Source organism: Saccostrea cucullata, unplaced genomic scaffold (genome assembly GCF_032062105.1).
Source record: "Saccostrea cucullata isolate Sc308-1 unplaced genomic scaffold, CSIRO_AGI_Scuc_v1 ctg532, whole genome shotgun sequence".
NCBI classification, from domain to species: Eukaryota; Metazoa; Mollusca; class Bivalvia; order Ostreida; family Ostreidae; genus Saccostrea; species Saccostrea cuccullata.
Window position 1 is genome coordinate 233,276 of NW_026936742.1, and position 8,674 is coordinate 241,949.

At 33.7% G+C, this 8,674-nt stretch overlaps 1 long non-coding RNA gene across 1 annotated transcript; it reads right to left on the bottom strand.

Moving 5' to 3' along the window:
- Positions 1-353: 353 nt before the first annotated feature.
- On the bottom strand, positions 354-8,266 carry LOC134246414 (uncharacterized). Its single transcript, XR_009987625.1, has 4 exons — positions 8,234-8,266; positions 3,147-3,334; positions 1,725-1,834; positions 354-1,168 (listed from the first exon to the last, which is right to left on the bottom strand). It is a non-coding gene; the product is annotated as an uncharacterized LOC134246414 (long non-coding RNA).
- Positions 8,267-8,674: the final 408 nt, after the last annotated feature.

The window sequence follows — 8,674 nt, forward strand, 5'->3', positions numbered from 1 at the left end:
TCTCTCATATCCTGAAAATTCCTTTTTTTTGCATTTTTAATATTTCAAGAAATTTGAAATCTTGTTTAACTTCCAATCTCAGGACTCTATAAAAAATCTTTGTTAAAGGAAATGAGAAATACTCCATACTTTATTTTGATGTTAGAAATGGGACAGGGGGTGATTTTCAAAGAACTAGTATAAGAACAGGACTATTTATGCATCAAACCCAACTCTTTATTATTCAATTCATCATAGTGTTTATAAAGAATGAAATATGTATTTTTGCATATAACTTGAACTGAAGAGATCAAACAATATTTTTTTTTTCAAAAATTAATGCTTAATCATTTTTTTGAGAAAATTTCCTTTTGCATAAAATATTTAATACTTCAAAATCATTTCCTACATACATCATGCACAGCTTCTTAAGCACTCTTCATTTATGCAAGTTTAGTCCATGTAGGTTATATGAGGCCATTCCAAGTTTTTTTCTTTGTTTAGCATCCAACCTTAATTTCAAAACATTTCTTTCCTTCCAAAAAAAAATCACAAACCAAAAGGGGAAAAAACAACATTTTACGCAAAGTTCTATAACTCCTTTAGCATCATTTGAGAATTTTCCTCATATTATAGCTAAATTAAACTACTACTACTACTAGTTTAATGAAACAAAAAAAAAAAAAAAAAAAAAAAAAAAAAAAAAAAATTTAGCACATCACTTTTAAAAAAAGAGAGATGCTGATCCCAGAAGAGTAAATTGCTTGTCAAAGATTTGTATTTGTCAATTTTATTTTGTGTTTGTTCTTAATTTGCATGACCTCAATACCAATCCATCTGCAGACACTACACACAGAAAAAAATTGGAATGGCCTAATGATAAAACTGCTGCAAAGAATTCAATGTCCTCCATTACTGTGGCTCTAAAACAGTGTTTTTCATATTTCTCAAAGTATATCAATTGAAAGTAGAATGTTAATCAAGATTTTCTCTGTTTTTAACAAGATTATATCCTTGGTGTTTTACACTTCTCTAAGGTCCTATTACAATTTTTTTAGAAAATCTTTTCCACAATGTCTGTTGATTAAATTAATTTTTCATGATGTCTTTGGGATTTTTTTGTATCTCTTGTCACTTGCATGTAGAATCTTCCACAGTAGATCTAGGATCAGAAATGACTTCTTCTTCCCTAAAATGAGATTTTCAGAATACAATTTTCCTTGGTTGGTGGTACAGTCTGTACAAAAAAAATAATAATAAAAATAGCTTTAAGAGTTAAAGCAATTTTTTTCAACTAAAATATAATCTGGCAGGAGAATGATTGTTTACTAGTATATTTGTGGTACATAGGTACTTTCTTTATTTGAATGGTCTGTGTACTTGAAAGCTTTGCTATATAAATTCACATCCAGTAAAATATTTTGTTGATTAGGAATTTAATCTCAGTTAACTCCTCCATCTCCATTCAGAAGACATATTTATGAAATGTTATGACTTTGAAATTGGTATAGTTCAATCAATGCAAATAACTTGTGTCTGAACTATACTCTGCCTAACTCTGGCCTATCCTTGAACAGAAACACCTGTTTGCATTTTAGACTAAAGCTCTACTAGTAATACTCAATATCAAGTCTTAAGAAAATTTTCCATGCATGTAGACTGGCTGGCCATGCTGAGTTTCTGCATATAATTTCAAGTTAAGAAACTTATTGCTTCAAATGGGTAATGCAGTGTGTATACAGTACCTGGAGTGACAGTATGGACATCCTGATTGTCTCGACTATCATCTATCTCCTCCTCACTCTTATTCTCATCACCCACACAAAAACAATGCCATCAGTTTCCTTTAGTGCCTCTGAAAAAATTGCAACTTAATTGTAAAATTACAAACATTTCAACCAGAATAAAATGTGTATGTATATGATAAACTTTTGAGCAATAATCAACAGCTTTGATCCCAGTAATTTCAAACAAGAGGTCCAGGGGCCACATTGCTCAACTGAGCAAATCAGCTAGGAAAAACCACAAATCAGATCAGGAAAAGTTTACTGAAAGGGGGTGGGGGGCTTAAATTAATCCTACTTTACAATGCCTTCATATAAACACAGCATATGACTTTACTATTCTTGATAAAAATATTTTTAAAAACATTTTCTTCCTATATATAACTTCGTAATAATTTGAATCTGATTCCCCATTGTTTCCCTTCTTGCCCCAAAGGGCAATAATTTGAATAAATTTAAATCCTAAATACATGAGGATGCTTATATGTCAATATGACTAAACATAGCTTTTCTGTTCTTGGGATTTCTCCCTTTATTTTTCTATGTAAACTTTGATTCAGAATTGTGGCCCCACCCTACCCTTAGGCGTTATAATGGTTTGAACAAATTTAATTCTACACTACCTGAGGATGTTTCAACATAAATATCACTAATCATGGCTTTGAAGTACTTGAGAAGACAATTTTAAAAGATTTCCCTATCTAGTCCTATGTAGAACTTTGATGAGCCATTTTGGCCCCACCCTACCCCCAGGGTCATGATTTAAACAAACTTGAATCGACACTACCTGGGGATGATTTCACATGAGTTTCATCTTTCCTGGCCCTGTGGTTCTTGAAAGGAATCAATTGGTTTGCGTGATAATTTGCATAAACGCAGAAGGCATTTATGCATTAAGTTATTATGCAAGCCAATCGATTGATCATTGTCATGAAATTGAAAATGACAGTTATTCTTTATATTACATAGAATTGATTCCGCCAATAATTGTGCTACAAGCTCTCCTTCTTGTCTCTATATTTGTTCCCCCCGCACGTGATTTTTTTTTTAGCAATGAACAAGTATATCGATGGAGGAATAAAGTGCATTAATTTGACTATTTGTAATTGTCTCTTGAACAAAGACATTGGAAACGAAAATATAATTTGACACAGGAATGAATTTAGATTTATATTATCTGAAATAAATTCAAAACATTTATCAATACGGATAAAGGTTATTTGTATACAATGATATAAGTGTGATTACATCCAAACAATATTTACTGCATGCAATACTTTTGCCTTTGGCTTCTCAATAGATGTGATCATGAACCAAAAAAAATTAATTCCCTAGTATATCTTTATCTATCCTCTTTATTTCTTAAATTCCTAAATAATTCACCTGTAACACTTTTAATGATGAGGCTTTTCTTCCTGACATACTCCTAGCTGTGGAACCTGGAACATATCCATCACTAGTCCTTGCTGAGTTGCATTAACTAATCCTCTAGCAATATTATCCAGCTTTGCTAGTATCTGTGTTGTCTCTATGTTCAGGATGGACTCAATCTTCTGGTTGCCTTGAACATTCTAACAAAAAAAAAAATCATAAATGTATTGGAATTTTTTTTAAAATTAGGAACAAATCTTTAATACATGTTGTAAAAGCATTTTTATACAGAAATTTATCAATATTATTCTCAAAGTAAAAGTTTGTAATACTATTGAGTTCCCATTTCTATACAATAAGCATAGAAATTAAATGATCAGGGATTAAGGTGCTCTCTGGTTGGACAAGACACCTTTTCCTTGGGCATTTTTTGGGCGTACCTCAGAGTGAGTTCACTTCAAATTAAAGTTCCAGGAGGTTTTGGGGTTTTCCCTCTTGACCACGTTGACCAACCATATATTTTTTTTTGACCAATCAAATTGGGCGTTTTAAAACGTGTCATTGTAAATGTTACCATGCTAGATACCAATGCACTAAACTACTTTCTTAGTAAATAGTTGAGTATCTATTGTTTAATAATATTTTTTCCACTTTTAAACATTTGATAAAGCTGATAAATTACAATCATAATTAGTGTTGGCAATGAGTAGCTGGTTAAGGACCCTCTCTACACCAGTGCAAAATATTTTTTGGACATTGAGAAAAATATATTGCATAAAGGAGCTTATATTGTGCTTATCTATCTAATTTTCAATGTATGGTGCGTGGCATTTACCCCCAGGAAAAATGTTCAAAGACAACACAGTATCAGTGAATAGATATCGCTGTTAATTACTTCAGTAGAGAAAATACATGTAAATAACACGTTCAGTTAATTTATCCTGGCCTTTTAAAATGTTGAGAATACTTAAATTGATTACAAATTGAGAAATATTGTGTAAATTTATATTTTTTAGAATTTAGTTCTAAGGGCAGATCATTCTAACTGCAGAAAAATACCTTAGAATCAGAACTCTTTAGTGTGCAGTGTAGAGAGGTTTCTTAACTGTCGAACGATGTGAGTATCGGTTAGTAAAACTGCTATTCAGTTACTCGGATAAAATGAATTCTCCATAGTAAAGGCATAGAAATGTTTAATAATTAATTTATAAATGTACCGGTATACTAACTTACATATTTCGCTAATTTTAGATACCATTAGACTATATCTAGTGCATGGTTGTAGTGGATTAAACTGTTTTGATTAGTGTTCACAGTTTATATAATTGATAGCTTTGATTTGTTGGGGTATATATCTTTTGAAGACCTGAGTTATACCTCATTTGATAATTTAACGAGATGCCGTCGCAGACATAATAAGCTTGGAGTTTACCAGAAGAACAGCTGATTCAAAATCTGTAAAATCACCTAATCTTAAAATATTCGGAAACCAGCGATTTACTGGAAACTCCACATACTGACTATTAATTATGGAGTATGTAAATAATTATTCTCCTTGATCATGTTGATTGCGACATATTTCGGGGGCTGAAAAGGAAAGTGTAAAATGGTGATTGACAATGATATATTTATTTGTCTTCTCGGTGTGTCGACTTCCTTATTTTCTTTATTTTAAAACAGTAAATCTTTGATGATATCGTATATTGTGTGTATTGTAAAAATAATGTCCATATACAGTATATTTGCAGATTACTATACCGATAAGTATAGAAAAAGATAAATAATAGATATTGATGTTTTCAACAAAAATCATCCGAGTAACCGGGTACTCGATTGGAAGATGAAGCGAGTAACCACTTAATAAAAATCATCCGATTTGCACACTAATCATAATGTGTTATTATACTATGCTTTAAATCATGAGTGTATACATTTGTTGGAGACAAGAACAAATGTGTCAAACATTTGGAAATTCAATAACATTAAATAACAATGTCGAATAAATTGGCTAACTTTTGAATCGCCTGCGGCCTCAGTAAACTAACATACTACATGTACATGGTCTATTGTCTCATACGATTTTGGTTTGTTTCTACGTCTATTTCAATGCACTCGATCCGTAATTTGAAAATAATCTATAATTACATGTATTTGTAAAATAAGATTAAATTTATTTTCAAAAAGTTAAAATTACAAGAATATGAACCCACCAAAAATTGTGTATGATCACCAGTACTGTTTTTGTGGTTTAATTTATTAAGGGTGTGATATTAACGTCACAACAAGAGGCCCAGGGGCCACAGCGCTCACCTGAGCACATCGGGCTTGAATTTACCCCCCCCCCCCCTCCAGGCGTTCATCATTTGAACAAACTAGAATCTACCTTACCTGAGGATGATTCCATATAAATATCACTAATCATGGCTTTGAAGTACTTGAAAAGAAGATTTTAAAAGGTTTCTCTATATATCCCTATGTAAAACTTGGGTCGGCCATTTTGGCCCCACCCTTGCCCCAGGGGTCATGATTTGAACAAACTTGAATCTACACTACCTGAGGATGATTCCACATGAGTTTCATCTTTCCTGGCTCAGTGGTTCTGGAGAAGGATTTTTAAAGATATTTCCTATATATTCCTATGTAAAACTCGGGTCGGCCATTTTGGCCCCACCCTTGCCCCAGGGGTCATGATTTGAACAACTTGAATCTACACTACCTGGGGATGATTCCACTTGAGTTTCATCTTTCCTGGCTCAGTGGTTCTGGAGAAGAAGATTTTAAAAGATTTTTCCTATATATTCCAAATCCAATGTAAAACTTGGGTCGGCCATTTTGGCCCCACCCTTGCCCCAGGGGTCATGATTTGAACAAACTTGAATCTACACTATCCGAGGATGATTCCACATGAGTTTCATCTTTCCTGGCTCAGTGGTTCTGGAGAAGAAGATTTTTTAAAGATTTTCCCTATATATTCCTATGTAAAACTAGGGTCGGCCATTTTGGCGCCACCCTTGCCCAGGGGTCATGATTTGAACAAACTTGAATCTACACTACCTGAGGATGATTCCACATGAGTTTCATTTTTCCTGGCCCAGTGGTTCTTGAGAAGAAGATTTTTAAAGATTTTTCCTATATATTCCTATGTAAAACTTGGGTCCGCCATTTTGGCCCCACCCTTGCCCCGGGGGTCATGATTTGAACAAATTTGAATCTACACTACCTGAGGATGCTTCCACATGAGTTTGATCTTTCCTGGCCCAGCGGTTCTGGAGAAGAAGATTTTTTAAAAATGCCATTAATTTTTAATAAATTCATGATTATCTCCCCTTGGCAAAGGGCGTGGCCCTTCATTTGAACAAACTTGAATCCCCTTTACCTAAGGATACTTTGTGCCAAGTTTGGTTGAAATTGGCCCAGTGGTTCTTGAGAAGAAGATGAAAATGTGAAAAGTTTACGACGACGACGACAACAACAACAACGACAACAACGCCAACAACGACAGACAACGGACAAATTTTGATCAGAAAAGCTCACTTGAGCCTTCGGCTCAGGTGAGCTAATAACTGTATCAGCCCTGCAGGTCTGATATGGATTTGCAGGGCTGATATAGGTTATCAGCCCCGCAAATCCATATCAGCCCTGCAGGGCTGATACGGCTATTGTGACGTCAGCCATATTGCATATGCAAAAAACCTGTATTTATTACTAAGTGTATAATAAAAAATATAATATTTGACTTTTGAGCAAGTTCAGCGTATAGATTTGATTTAGTGCATTTCATAAAGTTCTTCGTTATGAACATATGTGCAAGACATTTAGCATACTGTACTTGACTTAGCGGAAGTTTCTTTCCCCCCAAAGTGCTAAAAAGAATGCAAGCCAATTTCGCCAAATGTAATGTTAATATTAGTATAAAACTTTGTGCTTTCTAAAATATTGGATATCATACAATCAAAATTGTTTGAATCATTCGATTGTCACTAGTGTAAACATTGTTATACGTACCCGAAAAATCTAAATTGTGAGATTTAGAGCCTTCTCTACTCCCTTGCAAAAGAGCGGTAGTAAGAATTTATATCTGTGAGGTACTCGCGATACTACATGTAGGTGTTGTTCTATGAGGTCAATATTGGCATTCCGACTTTACAAATTTCTAACAAGTCTTACAGAAAACAGCTATAATGTACGTACGATGTACATAATTTATCCCAAACCAAAATATAGTCTAACCCAAATATAAACTATAAAAGCAATATAAACAGATGGACAAAAAGATGATTCTAGTATGTGAAGAGTGTAGCTATAGAGAATAAAAGCCAGTTGTCTTCTCCCCGTGGGGATCCGGGTTAGAATAGGTCCTCAGTACCCCCTTGCTTGTCGTAAAAGGCGACTAAATGGGGCGGTCCCTCGGATGAGACCGTATAAACCGAGGCCCCGTGTCACAGCAGGTGTGGCATGATAAAGATCCCTCCCTGCTCAAAGGCCCTGAGTGCCGAGCATAGGCCTAAATTTGCAGCCCTTCACCGGCAATGGTGACGTCTCCATATCAGTGAAATATTCTGGGGAGGGACGTTAAACAATATTCAATCAATCAATCCTCCCCGATCTGATGGTCGCATAAAAGTGGGTGTTTCCAAATATAAGCAAGATAATTTACAGCGGGATCGAAATGAAATAATTTAAGAATACATAAATAAACTTAATATACCACAATACATTAAACAAGTCAAATGATTCTTATTATAGCCTATGACTTTTCTGATAGAAAGGATACAAAAATTAAATACATGATGCACTCTGCTTTAAAAAAAGATATATCATATGATATACAATTATAGTTAACTCTTAAAAATTCAATTTAAAAGCTGTTTGTATATAAACAAACACACTAACAGTGAAATGAGAATTAAACCGAGGGAATTCGGAAAGGCTTATCCATGATCTGTCTAACAGGTATAAAGCGGTCGACATGAAACTACTTTGATGTAGTGTGTCTTTGTACAGACTTCAAGTCTCCAGAACATACATTGTAATTACACAATCGTTTCAAGGAATCAAACAAGGACGTTGTTTTTTTTTCAGTCCAAACCATGCCTTACCTGCTTCCTCAGTTCCTGAGTAAGCTGTTTACACCGGAAGTGTATAATGCCCTTATAGTACAATGTCCTGACTGATTATAATAAATAGTTTTTTGTCAATTTTGGTGCATACAGAATATCATTTTTAGTGGAAATAATAAATATTGTTATCTTCTATGAGAATCGTGGCAAAATGCACAATGAAGTATATAAACTTTTTATTGGACATAATAAAAAAAAAAAAAAGGGAGAGGGCTACATTATTGCAGCTAAATAAAATCGACAGAGGTATAATGTCCTGCTTTAGGATATAATGACCTGATTAAAAAAATCTTATATACACAAGTTTGCATGATTTTTATATTTTAGTTTAATTATATATCTTTTAACATGTTTAAGGATAATAATTATATAATTTAAAAAAAAATCATTAATAAAATTTGTTCAAGACGTACGTTTTTA